We start from the raw sequence: 17,116 nt of genomic DNA on the forward strand, positions 1-17,116 counted from the left end.
AAACCCTTTACCTAGACAACACTTCCATCCTGTGATAGATTGGCTTGACTTGTGGATCCAGCTGAGAAGAAATGCTGTACTAGATTCTTCCAACTATTATATGTTCCAAGTCTAGTTGGATTCTTAGGATGGCTGGCAAAAAGCCACTCTTGCTGCTCCTGTTCCCCTGTCCCACTGAGGTTAGGGTTGCTATTTCTCACTACAGCTCAGAAGCACAGTAGTGAAGAAGTCTGTCTGTCAGTAGGTAACCAAGCCTCCCCTTTGGACAATGCTGCAGTGCAAGCACATAATATTCATATCTAAAACATGTTTTTCACACAAAAAATATATATGTTCAATTGAAGCAATTATTGGTTTTTCCAACAAGGTTTAATGTTGTATTTGTTGGTTAGAGAGATAAGTTATATGGTATGTGCTGATGATAATAATATAAACATGGTAATAGCTATTAATTTGTTTTAGCAAAAGTATTGTGAAACTAGTAACAGAAACTTCTTAATACATTAGCCAATACTGTTAAAAAACATAATAAAGAAATAGGTGAAATAGAAAAATATGACATAAAAGTAAGTTTAAAGGAAAGTGGTGTCTGCTGAAGCAGAAGCAGAAGATGTGGTTGGATATGATGCCACCCTATTTCTGTTCAGCCATGTTAAAAATGCTGTAAACTCCTATTTTCCTCTGAATTAGATTATGTTAGCTTCAGCTCTTGGTAGTTGCTCCTATCTGTGGCTTTCTGTCATGATTTTGGAGCAGCACATCAGAATCAAATCTTGCACCTGCAATTGGTATTAGTCACACAGGATTATCTCTTAAGGTGATGTGACAAGACCTTTATGCTGAGGGTCAGGGCTGCTGAAATTGGCACTGCTTTTATAAGCATCCAGCCATGCCCTGGGCACTATGCAGGTACAGTATACACATGAATAGAATTTTTTTTCTGTGTGGAAATACGCAGAAATTATAAAGGCAAGAGATGCAATTTCACCTGCATTATTCTGCTGCTTGTACTATTTATTTATTTTGAAGGAATGATCTAGGGCAAAGCTGCCAGTTACAACGAAATATTTCCTCTTTTTTTTTTTTTCTTTAAGGTATAAAAACTGGAATCAATATTAATCAGTTATTCACACATATGCTTTTTGTTGGTCTTTGCATCTACATATAGAATTTTCATGGGGCCTCTAGGTTTTTTTTAAGGTTCCTGCAGACTTTTCCTCATTTTCATTTCAGCTAGAAACTCAGTTTTAGGGAGCAGGGCAAATCTGTGGCATTCTCTGTGCAAAATGGCTCAAACTGGATGTTTGCTTTCAAAATGGGCTTTCAACACCCGTAGTTTGTTTCTTTCACTGCTGCTTTCTCTCCAAACATCTCCATCCTAGAATTATCTTCTGTTAGAACTATGGAGTTTGTTTGGCTGAATTTAATCTCACGTTACGGGTTTAATGCTGTGTTAGTGTTAAACCTTCTTTGTTTCTTGCGCCAAATGATGTTTTAAGGTGCTTAAAACTGAAAATTATGTATACATCTCAAGCCAAAGATGCAGAAATCCTGAATGTCTGCCGTCAGTCTGAGTTACAGAGATGAGTGACATTTTAGGTAACACTGTTGTCCTTTGGCAACATTGATCAGTGTTCAAAGAGTTTTAAAGGTGTGGATAGAGGGTGGACATTTTGCCAACATTAACAGAAGAAAACCTCATGATCTTGTTTACAAAAACATGGACAAAGGGGAACAAGCCACCTTGTTTCCTTTCATTTAACTCCTGAGTGGGTTTTTCTATCCTTTGACAACAAGCAGTATGTTTGACTGTAGTTGCACTTTAGGAAATTGCTTTTCCTTACTTTGACCTGCCTCCTACAGCCTCCAGTATTTACAGATGTCTTTAGTACATCTAGACTAGAGGCTGGCTGTGGACCCAAGGCTCTGTGGTTGATAATTATTAATGAATTGGAAGATACTGTTAAATGTACTCTCTTGTTGGATACAAATGATTCTTTTTGCCTCCATGGAAAAATGCAAACTCTGTAGTCCAGAGAGGAAGTTTCTCTTTTGTGTAATATTCCATAGGAACGGTTGATTTACTGAACTGGTTATAGAAGCATTTTCTGGACAACTGCAGTGTTTCAATTCAGAAAACTTTAGCTTCTAGGCAGATACCTGTTAACTGACACTGAAGACCCATAAAGACACGGCCAACTCAATGTCCTCGAGGACATGTAATCAAACTCCTTCTGAGCCTGGAAGCATCATTTGTTTAGGAATGACCAGTGACTCTACAAACTCTGAGAAACACCAACGAGGTCCATGATGTATTTCCTGAAATGTCAGTTGTCTTTATAGAAGTCACACAGACTTGGTGAGGGCTCAGAGAAGACAGTCTGCAAGGAATGGTGAATAGGCGAGACAGATGCAAGCATGAGTTACTTAAAATACCCTAGATGTTATCTAATGCTTTGTTTCTTCTAATCATGGCTAAAATATGAGACCTGGTCATAGACTCCCTGGGGAGGTGACATAAATGACAGAAACTGACTATGTGTCTGGGCTGAGACTGGTTGCTCTACAGAGCACTGAAGACTCATCTAAAAATAGGGAATGTTCCCCTCTACAGCTGACGTGAAGAGTGATCTCTGCTGGGGTGCGCTTGGAGTGACTCATGGGAGGACTGAGATACAATTAGCTTTATAACCATAAAAATTGCATAAAATAAATGCCCGAGTATTTGGAAAAAAACATTAAAATGTCAACATCACCAAAAGCTTTCAAAAAATAAATATTGTGAGGCAAAAGACCCGGAAGAAGACATCTTTAGGTTGTGATAGATAACTGCTTAAGTATTCAGAAAGAGAAAGGAAATTACCAACCAAGAGTGAACCCCCATTTCTTTAGGATTCTGCTAGACCACAATTCCTTTTTAAATAAAATGCAGATCACTCAAAAAATAAAATTTCACTCCCTAACTGCAAGGTATTATGAATTAATACTGTGGCTAAAGGAAGTAACATGTTTCATTTCATTACTGACCAATAGTCTAGGTTATAACATTTTGTAGCATTTCCAGATGAAAGAAAGCAGTCCAATAAATGATTTTGCATCAGTAAGGTCATTTGGGGACATAACTGCTTGAAACATTTTTGGCAACATGTGAAAAGAGATTACAGTTCAGGGTGCCTAGTTGTTTTGAGATAGATCTTGCTTGTGCAGAAACTTTTCTACTCTGCGCTAAAGTGTCAAATTTCATTACATTTAAAAAGAGTACACATCGTAACAGATGGCAAAAATGCCATTGAATAATTTTTAATAATAGCAGAAAGCTGATTGCTTGTCAGCAGAAAATACCTTTTCCAGAATTGGCAGAAACCCTACAGAATATCCATGTTGTTGGTGTAAGGTTTAAGCTGGTTGATTTTGTAAAAATCTGACAAAAATAGTCTTTGAATTAATCTAAATACATTTAGGTAAGGTACAGTTGCTGAAATGAGTACCTAATTGATGTGAAATGCTGTTGGAGTACCAAAATCAAAGAACAGATTTTAAAAAGATGAAATTACTTCAGTTATGACTTGGCCATCTGAATAAGCAAGGTGCTCTGACTTTTGGAAGAGGTTTTTATGAGTTTATACACACAGAAGACTTTCATTTCACATCTTTTCATTGAGAGTATTATGTAGATATGTACTCTGCCTGCTAAACACTAATGAATATCCTTTTTGGAGCTGCTGTGAGAAATGGAAATGTTATTATAATTTCTGTATTGCAGAGGTAAAGCCTCTAAATTATTGTTGCTGACTTTTTTTTCATATATTTTCATCCACAAGGAAAAGCCCCTACAATTCAGTAGGACAAGCAGAAACTCATTATACATTTAAGTATCTCAGTATTGTTAAGGTTACTGTAAACATCTGAAAAAGTTTGACACTTTTTGCTTTATATGCTTTTCTCCTCAAGGAATGTTAAATGATGTATGTGCATTTTTTAACAAAACAAGGTAAAAAGTTACTTTATATTTTAAAAAACAGAATTTATGTTTAAAACAAAAAACCCTAAATACTGCTCCTAAGGTAGATCACTCAATTGGCAGTGCCTGACATAACTAGTTGGCCCAAATGACTAAAATCATTACGTCTTTCCAGATTACAATGCTGTGTTCACAATATCACCCAGAAGGTGATTTAAAACTTTCAGCAGAACTATTTCCATGAAGTATTTAGATTTTTTTGTATAACTCTAATTCAAATAAACACTTTTAAATGCAATAGAAGCTGATAGCCATAATTTCTGTCTTAGGAGAGATCCTAACCTTGTAAGGACCCAGCATTTTTTGTTATATCTTTACTTTCCTACAGCTGTTGATGGGAAAATTATGTCAATATTTTCTATCCACTGTGAGTCTCGTTCTTATTATTTTGACATAATATTGAAGACATGGATAGCTGGAAGAATAGATGTAATTTCTTGACTGGTAGAAACACAGAAAATTAGGGGAATCTCACACACACTGATGCCATCCATCTTAGCTGTGTCAAGAAAGTCGCTTGAAATCTGAAGGCCTTCCATGGAGTTTACATCTGGCCTTTAGGCTCTGGAACTCATTGAGGTCTCAGACTCTGAAAGATGTCTTATCTGTTGACTCTATGGGTTAAGTACAAAGACCCTTATTTTTCCCTGAACAGGACTGTGCTTGGGGAAGAATCTCACTGATATAGAAATGTGATTCCAGCTTTTCATTTGCCAAGTGTATTTTTAACTATTTATTTTTGAGTGGCTGCTCTGCACTTTGCTTTAGTGATATTTTTATAAAGATAATTTGTAGCTGTGTAAAAGGTGCTGAGGATGCACTTCCAGAACCCTTTTGTACATATGCAAAAATAATGAATAAATAAATAAATGCTCCTTTCACATGACCTCATCAAGAGCAAAGCCAAATTCTCGCACCAGAAAGCCAGCTGAGTAGAATTTTCCAAGTGGCTGTATTACAACATTATTTCTATTCCCACTGCATCTCAGGCCCCTGTCGCAGACTGGGACATTGCAATGCTAAGTGCCACACCAACATGAAAAGGATGTCTTTGTTCCAAGGGGCTTTTATAACAGCAGTGGTTGAAACAGAGCAATGTCTGTCAGTAAGACCCAGGAACATTTCTCTGAGTGTGGAAGTGTGTGTGTCAGCAGTTTCTTTTTACGTCGGCTCGAGGACAGATGGGGTAGGTGTGATGACATCTCAAGTTCCATTTCAGATGCCGTGTAAAAACTCATATGGAAATGCTTCAAAAGAACCGAGCTGTACACTTGATGTACTTTGAAGAGGTAAGTTAAAAACCAAATGCTAATCAGCCAGCTATGCAGAGATGAAGTGGGGACAGTCAGCTCAGGTTTTCAAGTCAGCATTGCTGAGGCATTTTGCTTATGTACACACTTGTGATCGTGTTTTCTATGTCTACAACCATCTGAAGTTTTGCATAGCTGCAGACTGAACATCTGCATAAATCTGAATGAAAGATTTAAAAAACAAATAAGAAGATTATGTAGCAAAACCACATCTTTGTTGCAGCATTTTGGAGCTCAGACACAAAAAATCAGATACATTATATGAAACTAACAATGTAAAATTGTGTTTTCAATACATATAACCCATCTGGACATTAACTTCTATCACCTTTATCTTCAGGATTGAACTGAAGGCAGCACACTACTAGGAGCAAGGAAATGATTATGAATTGTTAGGTTAATACTGAAGACACCACATAGTTCCAGTAAATGGACAGTGAGGACATATATTTGTGCAGATAAAGGCAAGCAGGCTCATTTCTCAAATCCCATGGTTGTGGTTGCCCCAAGGAGCCCCAAGGTTTCACTAGCCTGAAAGTGACAGCTGTGCTTTCATTGAGAGAAAAGGATTTTAGCTCTTGGATCCTTGTGGCAGCTGACCAGTCCCCAAATTTGCAGAGTGCAGGAGACTTCAGGGCTCTATACACTGAATTTTCTTCATGCAGTCATGCCATGGCCATGTCTGCATCTTAGGTCTTTTGTGATACCCTTCCAGGCTGTGCCCTGTCACATGCCCTTCCTTGTGTATGCACATGAAGTTAGAGAAATGCACATGACCCGAGGCTGCATGGGAGGAAAGCAAGCACATTTCTTCTTTATCAAATGGAAAGAAGAATCTCTTATAAGGTGATTTTACATATTGATTTTCCTTCGGCAAGAGGCACACATTGTTGAAATTACACACATGTCCTGCTTTCATCTCCTGTGACTTCGGGGGAGTAACATTAACAGAGAGATCAGTCTGAGATCGGGGAAACTTGAGAGTAGGGAAGAACTAGAAAGGGAAATGCAGCTTTAAATTACTTCCTCTTCATTACTAGCACCTAGAGTCCCAAGTGACATTGGGTCCCATTTCCAGCAAGTACAACTAAATGCAAGACAGTTTACAAAAAATCTCAATTTTTACCTGATTGGGTAAAATGGGAATATTTTTGGATTGACCAGAGTAAGAATGTTTTTGTCCCACTGAACAAAAGTATTTCATGATAGATCAGAGAACATAACTGGGCTGCCAATACTGATGTTCTGCATCAGCTAGTTTATCTCTAGATTGGGATCTTTGCCAGATTAAACCCTGGTACTACACCATAATGTGCCTGTAAACTGCACCAGCCCTGACAAGTTTGGTAGCTGGAGTGTGTTTGGAGGGAAGGGGATGAGGGGAAGGAGACCCTTGGGCAGTTCAGCTGGGCACTATTCCATTTGGGGAGTGTTGAAAATTTTCAGTGAAATTAAAATGCAGCTGGAATTGGCTTTTTGAATGCTAGAAGTGCAGCTGGGAAGTAACTGGTGGGTTAAAACTGCAGATGAAAAGCCGTGGGCACTTGCAGCAATTAAGCAGTCTGGAGTCTCTCAGAGAATGAGCAAAGAACCACACATTTTAAATACAGAGAAAATATCAGGCAAATATATCTCTGCAGCTTTTTCCTGGCACTTTATTTCATCAACCAGCTAGTAATACTGGTGTTCATACCCTATATATAAATTTTCCCAATGATTTTTCTTTAAAAAGAGGTTATATGAAAAAATTATGGTTGAAATGAATAACTCACAAGCCAACATCAGCCGGCCCCCTGTTTCAGGGTGTCAATTAATGGCTACTTTTGCATTGCTGGGTGGCTGACAATACCAAGTTAAATTATTACAATATGCAGTTAAAATCACTACTGGCCTCCTTTGCATCTTCCTCCATTAGCTTCTATTGAATTTAACATAAGCCCTGGTAATTCTTCCACTGATTTGAATAAATAATAATTACAGTTCAGTAATCCTTGTTATACCATTGCCTAATTAGTCTCTGTAGCTTTAAGGTTTAAATAATGAAGCTAGAAATGAATTAAATTCATTTCAAATTCATAGGATAAACAAAACCCTCACACATAACATCTTTCTCTCCAACATCATAGAAATGTTTCCCAAGGAACTATGGAAAAAAAATTTGAAAAGCATTTCAACTCATTTTCCTGGACAACTGCCAACTCTTAATTTGTGAACATTTTTATTTTTCTCTCTTGGGTCTCAGGTAGAAGATGGACCATGTCTTGATATGTATCTTTAAAGTAATCTTCTCCCAGGAATGATGCTGCATGCACAAAAGACTCAACATCCAACAGACCAAACTAAACTCTTCTATGAGTGTATTAAAGCCTATGGAATTACACACAACTAAATTTAGCCCAATGAAGTATTCTGGAGATCAGAACAAAGCCTATCAGACTACATACAACAAAGTAGAATACCAGAGCTGCACAGTTGGACAATTTAATTCTATTTTCCTTTGGGCTTGAAAGCTTCTCGGTTGCTAGTTTCTGTTCTGCACAGCTTTTTATACGACAGCTATCACCACAAGATCTGAGTACTTTCCAATAATGCATTAAATAGTGTGACTAACATCTGGTCCAAGTTTGTTTTCTTATCTTCTCTAATGCTCTGGGAAGTTCTGTTTATAATGAATAATTATCATGAGGAAAGGCATTTGTCCCTTAAGACACTAAAAAGGAGAAGCTGCATTTTTTACACAGATAATCAAATATTTAGGGGAAAGCACACTTGTTTTCTACAATTCAAAAATACAGCCTTATATGTTTAAAAAGTACTTTCCACAAATGTCTCAGGAAGAACACTTTGCAACACTAATGCATTCCTAATGCCCCCTGTACACAGAATTATGTCAAGGCAAAATCTCGGGAGAAGAAGCTGCGTTGTCAAAATGGTAGGAATCAAAGTGGCTCATATCCTTGTGGAAGATGCTTGGCCATTTCAGAGAGAGTAGAGCAGGAGGGGAGAGTTTAAGGCTTGGATCTTGGCTGATTCAAGGCCAGCTGGAGTAGACAGTAGGAGTCTCCACATGGCTCCTCTTTCTCCAGAATAGGAAGGAGTTGAGTAAAACGTTCATGCAAATTAAATCAGAAATAAAGAAGAGCTTGGGATTTGAGCAATCCCCTTATGAATGAGCAGTGTACTTTGCTCATGACACAAAAAGAAATCTTGAAAAAATGAAAAAGAAAGATGAAGAAATGATCAGAGAGAGCAGAAATACCATGTTGCACAAAGTGGCTGAAAGCCTTGCGTGAATTCAAACCTCAGGCTCAGTTCTTTTGATACATCTAACAGATAAATCACGCTGTTGTTTGATCATCTACATTTGAATCTTATACTTCAAATTCAGATGAATCTTAGCAAGCTTAGGAGTCGTTTCTCCCTAATTTGAATTCAATTGAGTAACATCTGTGCTGAGAAGCTAATTGCACAGATTTTTCAGTGGTCTTTATGTGAAGTATTTCCTCTTATCCATTTAAGAAATGAAGCTTTTGTTAGCTCTGCAGATAACCGTGGTTCAAATTCATGCCTATCATTAGCATCTTCTTTCTGTTTGTTGTTGTTTTTCCATCAGGTGTTTATGTGAGTTTGATTCCATCTTCTTACACAGTAATGCAAGATAACAACCCCAGTTTCTGTTCCAGCTCTTTCATCACGTGCTGCCTCTCCCTGCAGTGTAGGTGCTCCTGCAAGCCCTAGCTCTGTTTTTGCAGAAGTTACTGTTGACTTTGGATTCTCTGTGATAAAATTGTTTTCAGTAAGATTTTTTAAAAAACAGTAATTTAAACAAAAAAATTAGGGTAGAGCTGGGAATCTGAAATTCAATATGAAGTTGCCTCCAAATTAATCCATCTTGGAAGAGTGTCTGGGTATGTTTCAAGACACTTTGATATACTGACTTCTTAAGGGGTGAATTGATACAAGATTTTTCATCAGGCAGTTCACACTGAATAATTGACAGCTCTGAAGGACTGTGTGTGTGTTCTGCTAGCAGGAAGGATGGGTCCAGCTTCTGAAAAAGTGGTCAGGGAGTCAGGAATGTTGGTGACACAAAGAAATGGGTACTGACGGAATAACATGAAGGTAGTGACAGCAATGGCTTTCTGCCTAGTGCTGAAAAGGACCTGTAAGCTCACCTCAGTTACACCACTGGAACTCCAAAGATGCCACAGAGCACAGAAACTAGCCAGTAGGTGGAATCTTGCAGTCAGTAATTTCAAATGATATGTGAAATGTAGTTCAGAGAAGCTGTGATTTATTTCAGTAGATCCCATACCTTAGAATCCTGTATTTTATCGCTGAATCCATACACAAGACTGGTCTTTGTAGACATTTGTGATAACTGCTGTGAATGTTGTGTTCAAACGGGACCAGACCCTGCTGTTTGGTACCATGGATCTCCTCCTCTTCACTCCTGAGGGAGCTGCAAACACAGAATAACACTCAGCAGCTCAAACTTACTTCTAGCTTGGTATGGTTTTCCTGTTTATAATTCTCTCACTTTTGTTAGAAAAATACATTTTTCTCCTTTCTCTAAGAATTGTATTCGTTATACGTTCCAGAAATAAAGAGCCACTGTTGTGGCTGCATTGTTTTTAAGTGGGAGTTTGCTGGTGAACGAAGGAGACCAAATTCTTAAAATAAACTGAATTCAGAAGTAGAGATCTAAAGGCAGGAGCATTTCAAGAAACAATTAGAACCCATTTTGAAAATGCAAAGACATAAAAATAAACAAAGCAGCCAGCCTAAATTGACTTTGATCCCCTATGCTCCAGCATTGCTTTTTGATCTGTGGCTTTTCAGTGAGGTAGAAGAAAGTTTTTATCGAAAATATTCCTATCATTTAGGCACTGTAATAACCTGCATTCTACAAGCTTTCAGGACTCAGAGAGGTTAGGTAACCACTTTTTGTTCAGCTACTCATTCTCTATCATTTTCATTCTAAGCACCTAAGACAGAATGTCACAGAAATCTGTGGGTTGGTTTCTATTTGAGCTGATTTAAACAATGCAAAGTGCTTCAAATGTGTTTATATACTATATTTAAAGATCTCCATAATGAGCAGGAGTATATCAGTGATTTACATATCTTCTATTACCATCATCCACACTAATAAAGAACTCCAAAATCATCTCCATCTCTTGTCAAAAGCGTTTTGTTTTCACATGTTCCATATAAAATTTGTCGATGATTTGTAAAATGCAAATGAACTGTGGCCAGGTAGATGGATTTATCTTACCATAATATTATGACAGTTTACTTAATAATTTTATTGTGTGAACTGTGAAGATTGCTGCTGCTGTGGAAACACAGCAGAAGGCTGAAGAATGCACGAAGGCAGTCAGCACTTGTGGAAGGTAAAGATGTGATGCTTTGTATTGTTACTGTAGTCTTAAGGGGAGAAAAAAGGGATGATCTAAAAAAATCCCCCAAAGACTCCTTAAGAAGGATTCTATTTGCACATTAGTGTATTGTGCTAAATTTACTTACTAATTTTGATGTCAACAGCGACCAGTACTAATGCAAAGCTTATGCAACACCAGTGAATTTAGTATAACAAAAATACAAATAAAAAAAACCATTTTAAGGCATTAGATTACACCAAACTGTAATTACTAATTCAAGATTACACAAGACTGTAATTAACAGTTCAGTGTTACAAACACTATCAAAAGGCAACTGATGACACATTTACAGTATACACAAACACCATTGCTAGCAAAGTTTCGACCATATGTTTTTTTTCTTTTTGCTAGTGGTTCAAATGACTTAGGTAAACTGAATGCCAGTAGGGAAATCCAGCCAGGTTAATGCTGTCTACTGTGTCCCAGTTCAAGACAGGTTTTAATATTCTGTTTAAATTCACCTCTGTCTAAAAATAAATTTCCTTGACAATAGAGTGTGCTAAGACCCCATGTCTTACAGCAGCACACACTTGAATATTTTCCTGACTTAGAGCCACAAGGATACCATCTTCATTTTAAACACCTTCTGAGTGAGGCAAATTCAGAGTCACCTCACTGACAGGAATCTTGTAAGGTAAACCACACTTCTCTCAAAAACAAATCCAATAAAAGGAAATCAGTTTTATTCACATGCAGTCAGGCCCTATGTAGAGACTAATGTGAAGACTCAGGGCTGATCTTGTTCCATAAAATTGTGAATTCCCTGCCTTTTATGGACCTTCTAACTCTATTTTAGAAAGATGGCAAGGGATATCAATCTTAACAGGAAGTTATTGATTATATCAAATCAGAAGCATAAGAGGAGCTCATCAAAGTAAAGACAGCTGGAGGGCAATGGCAGGATTACCTAATGTAGTAGACTGTGCAAACCCAAAATTCAAATAAGAACTCCACAAGGAAGTGCTAACCCTGACACCTTTCTAGATTCTGCTGTGGGCCTTTAATACTGCTGACCATTCAGGGCACCATTTGCCCAAGGGAAGTGGCAGGGAACGTGGACCTTTAGCAAAGTAACTTAGAAAGATAAGAAACCTCAGTGCTTCACGGGAACCATCCTCGATGCAGGAGGACTCACCTGTGAAGACTCACAGGACTCAAATCTGTCTCCACCTCTTTTCCATTTCTCTTTGCAGTTTCAGGGTGAGCTGGTTGGACAGCACAGACTCAAGGATCCCCATTAGTACTAAGGTCCAGCTCTTATCCGTGGGATTGGATGAGGAAAGAGGAATACATGTGTCAAATGGATCTCATGAGACTGCAGTGGGAAGCTTTCAGAGAAGATCATGCTGTTACAGTGCTGCCCTCACTGATTTACTGCCTCAGCCTCTAGAGTACAAGTCTCTGATCCTATATTGCATCACTTTGCAAGGCAGCATTTGTACGTGTGTGTTGCCGCATCATCCTGCAGCTTTTGAGCTTCCTGTTTTCCACCACCTCTGGCTCAGGGATGGCCCCATTCTGGTGAGCAATGACATAGCTTCAGCCAATCATCCTGGTATCCATTGAGCTGTAGCTGCCTGGTACAGGTGGGGAGGCAGACATCAGAGATTTCCAGGTTGAGAAACCTCCTTAGGTCATCATGCTACAACAGCAGGTCCCCTCAGCAAATCTAAATTACCTCTCTGCTGCCTGCTCTAAGGTACTTTCCTGAGTGTTGGATTTCTCGTTTTACCATTCATGCACCCCACGGTTTATGGTAACTGGAAGTTTACCCAAGACCAGTTTGTTGAGGTTCCTTTTCCAGCACCATGGAAGTTTCAGGTAGGAGCAGGACTCACCTGTGTGGCAGGCAGAGCTTCCCTTGCATCTGCTGCTGGGATCTAACAAGCTGCTCTGGGAACACACTTTGCCATTCTCCATCTTCATTCTTCACCCTTTGCTGCTGCAGCTGCAAGAATAATTTCTTTGACTGTGTCACCTTTAACATGATGAAAATCATATATGTTTATGTTTTTAAAGCATGCTGGTGGGTTTCATTGTCATCCACTACATGTAGGAGGCATCCTATACATTCATTCCCGTACCCACAGAAAAGGAAGGAGAAAACCCCATCAGTGACTTCAGAAACATCAGATCCTTCACATACAGGCACATCTTGGTGTGATGCTGTGCCTGAGGATAGATGGAGTGTACAGCTTTTCACACCTGAGGAAGCTGTGTGGCCTTCTCTTGGTTTGGGGAGCACTCTTGATACATCATTTAAAATTTTTGTTCTCTCTCTGTTAGCCTGCAGCATTCCCAGAAAGGCTTCACACTGTAACAGAGCTCAGATAGATCACTGGTCCTACCTCTGTCTGTGCTCTTTGAACATGAGCTATCATCTCTGGTTTGCAATTAAGGTGCTGCAGTGGGACTAACAGCAGGAGCTTCTGGTATACTGAGCTACTGAAAGTTTTGTCAGCTTGAAGAATTTAAAGGTGAAGTCGTACAGCAAAGCAACTGGAAAAAAAAACACTCGTGAAAATCTCTTTCAACAGTCATACATTAAGAAAACCATGTAAAGCTGAAAGAAGAAATTACATAGCTGAAGTATTTTGAACTTGCTATTTGCTAGATGCAGCATATAAATTGTTTACTGGAAAGGATTTTAAATATATTAATGACACTGCTTTGATCTGCTGTATTCCCTATTCTCTAGCCCTTCTGGTACTGGATGGTGGAAATACAGGAGTTACTTGTGACTTGCCTGGAACTAAATTAACTGCTCAAATTTTTTGCACAAACACATTGGTGGTTGGGATATCTTGGTGCAAGGAACAACAGTCAATGCCATTGTAAAGTCTGAGCACTATTGTCTGTGCTAAAAGAATAGATCCATGGATCAAGAAGAGTTTCACTCGCATCAAGAATATAAAAGAGGCAATTATATTGCCATTCTTTGAATATGCCAACACACCTACCCTCGCTGTGTCCTTTAATGTTTGAGACTCTGCATGGTGGCTTTAGATTACTTTTGAAATGCAATTTTCACATTCTTGTTTGTTTTGACTGATATCTTAATACAATATAAAGTGCTTGCCAGAAACAATCCTTCTCTGTCAGACAAAGGCACCAAAGTAAACATTCCTTGACTTGTGCTTGGCAGCTGTTGAAGTAAACCCTTGTCAATAGGAAATTTCTTTTACTACAGTTTTACTGGAACAATTGGTTATTAAATGAATCCTAGGTGATTCAGAGGCATGCAACTCCTACAGCGTATTTTTTTATAGTAGATTTTTCTCCTTAATGCTTTTACCTTCACCTTGGATTTTTCCTTTACCATAACAAATATGAAATTTTTCAATCATTCAGAGACACAATCATAGCAGGAGCAATGGGTAGTCCTGCATCTGCCTTCAAGTATAACAGGGGAACCACAGAGAGCTGCAGAGAGCTGATCAGTCACTAATTCCCTGCTCCTACCCAATCCTCTTTGAAAAATATAAACACACCTGTCTTTTCCCTTCTTCCTGATATTTCTTATATCCTTCTTGAATTTTTGAAGAGGACCAGTGATAGGTCTGAGGCAGCTTTAGCAGAATCTTTAGCCTAGGAAAAACTCATCTGACATGCCTGACTGGAGAGCCTCCAAGCTAACCAGTGATGGTCTCACTTTTTCTTGCCCAATTTTACCTGTCACTGGTATTAATTTTACGAGCCATTTGCTCACAGACAAATTTTCCTTAAGGAAGACTGATGCATAAAGAGTCTTTACAGAAGGTTTTTCAGTTCAGGATGGGGTATGAGTTTTCAATAGCCTCCACCTCCCGGTTTCACCTCCTCACCACACGGCCTTCCCTACTCATTACACATCACTCTCTGTTGTGTTGTGAGGTCCCCAGGACAAGGTGAGAGATGAGCATTTGACTCCAAGTTCCCAGAAGGCTGGTTTACTATTCTATTCTATTCTATTCTATTCTATTCTATTCTATTCTATTCTATTCTATTCTATTCTATTCTATTCTATTCTATTCTATTCTATTCTATTCTAGAGAAAGGATACATCAGAAGGCTAGAAAAGAATGATAATGAAGCTCGTGACTGACCCCTCAAAGTCTGACACAGGTGATGGTGATTGGTCATTAATTAAAAACAATTCACATGGAACCAATCAAAGACGCTCCTGTTGGTAAACAACCTCCAGACCACATTCCAAAGCAATCAGATAATTATTGTTTACATTTATTTTCTGAGGCTTCTCAGGAGAAAAATTCTGGCAAAGGGATTTTTCAGAAAATATCACGGTGACAACTGTCCCCTCTGGGGGCCCCCACTCCTGCTCCCCCACTTCCCTTTGCTTCCCCATGGATGCTACCCTACACTTCCCTAGTACCACCATTGACCAACATGCAAGGAGGTCTGAGGGAGTTTTTCTTGTAGTCTGAGGAATCTTCTCTCACCTATTGGTCAAGAAGGGAGAACTCCTTCTTGTAAACATCTTTGACAAACAGAGATTGCCTGCCAGGGGCAGAGATTGAGGTAATAATAGTTTTAATTCTTTCTCTGAGCTTTCTTGCAGCTTCTCACAGCTTCCCAGGAAAATCCTCTGTTCAGAGGATATGTAATTGCCACACACATCCACCTTTTTCCAAGGATGGGTTGCTTTCAGCTCAGAGTGGGTTTGGCCTACAATCCAGGGTTCAAAGATCTGCAAGCTTAGAGGCTCATGAGATCTGGGTATCAGAAAGCTGATCAGTTCTGGGCCATCCCAGCTTAACAGAGAAGAAGGAAGCAAAGCATGGCAGGGAAGGTTTTGTAATTTAAAAAATAAAGAAGCACTGCATGAGTTTTATATCTAGCCATCACTAAACCAAAGTCTCATCCATTCAAAATGCAAATTACCCCAGTGGCCACATACTGGTAAATGTGAATAAATATTCCTATTCTACCCACTTCTACAAGATCACATACCGCACCTCTGTAAGTTACACTTTTGTGGTCTGGCTGCACCTGAAGCCAGCAGAATTACACAACACTCTTACTTCTTGCAGTCCTGCTAAAAGAAGGAATAATTCATGCCAGGGGAGCGTGTGTTGGCTGAGCAGTTCCATTTCCCTGTGCACGTGTGTGCCAATCCCATCCGAGTCCCTGAGACCGGGCTCCACCAACACCTCTCTGACAATGCCAGGGACAACCCAACCTGCAGCTGGCTGCCTCCAAAAGCAGCAAACACATGTAGACTTGGGCTTTAGAGGTGCCTGCACTAAGGATTTTCAGGCAAGAACATCCTTCTCTAAACCAGGAATTCAGCCCTGTGTTTTTAATAACCAGTTGGCAAGGCCAGAAAATGTAGGACTCTAATGCAAAATAGATGCTGCAAACTACTTGCTGGCTGCTACCTGGAATGTTCCCTCATACGCGCTGTCATTTTATTTTAAAAATACATGGTTGAGCGATCATCCAGAAATTTGTCTAGATTTAATTCAGTTTTCTTGCAGTCTTCCTTTGCACAAAACACTTTACATACTTGTGCAGTAAACAAAAATATTTTGTCTATTTGGTTAAAAAACTGTGAAATACTATCACATACTCCCCTTCAGTCTATTTTTTAAACTGTTCCAATGAATAACAGGAATAAAATCTAAAAGACCTTCAAAACCAGACAGTAAGAAATATGCTTATCATGACAAATCTTTACTGAAAAATTAAAGTTTTATTGAGTGAAACAATTGGTTTTACATTAGTACTTCATTATTTCAGATAGGAATGGTTATATTTTTGCCATTTGCTTCCATGTCATAGTTTCCTTGTCTGCAAGATTATGGTAGATTTCATCGTTCCACTCATGAAATAAACACAAACAAAAAGAAGTTCCCACATTATGACTTTTCCTCATTATTCTAAAAAAGACAGTTATAGAAGGCAAAGTTACATCAGCCAAACTCCTCTCATAAAACTCATTTTACATTTGGTAAGCCTCAACTTGACCTGGAATTTAAAACCTATGGATTTTTGTGACAAAGTAAAAAGTAAAGCAATATATGTTTAAAACTTCCTTTTTCCAAGTTTGTTGGATTGACAATTTCACTCTATAATGTGTCCATAATTCACTGGAGCGCACACACACATTTTGCACATTCTACCTGTCTTTGTGCATTATTTCTGCAATCTCTTGTAGAGGATCTACAGCTGCTTGCCCTCTCCACCCAAGCCCTATTGTGTGAGCAAGCCTTTTCCTCCATTTCCTTTTTTTTTAAAATCCCTTTTCTCCCCCAACATTTTCAGCACCTACTTGTGAAACTTCATTAACTACCTGCATGATTCATGCAGCCTCATTGACCTGGCTTTATTATTGTGTTTAA

This window comes from Melospiza melodia, chromosome 1, assembly GCF_035770615.1.
Source record: "Melospiza melodia melodia isolate bMelMel2 chromosome 1, bMelMel2.pri, whole genome shotgun sequence".
In the NCBI taxonomy this organism is placed as follows: domain Eukaryota; kingdom Metazoa; phylum Chordata; class Aves; order Passeriformes; family Passerellidae; genus Melospiza; species Melospiza melodia.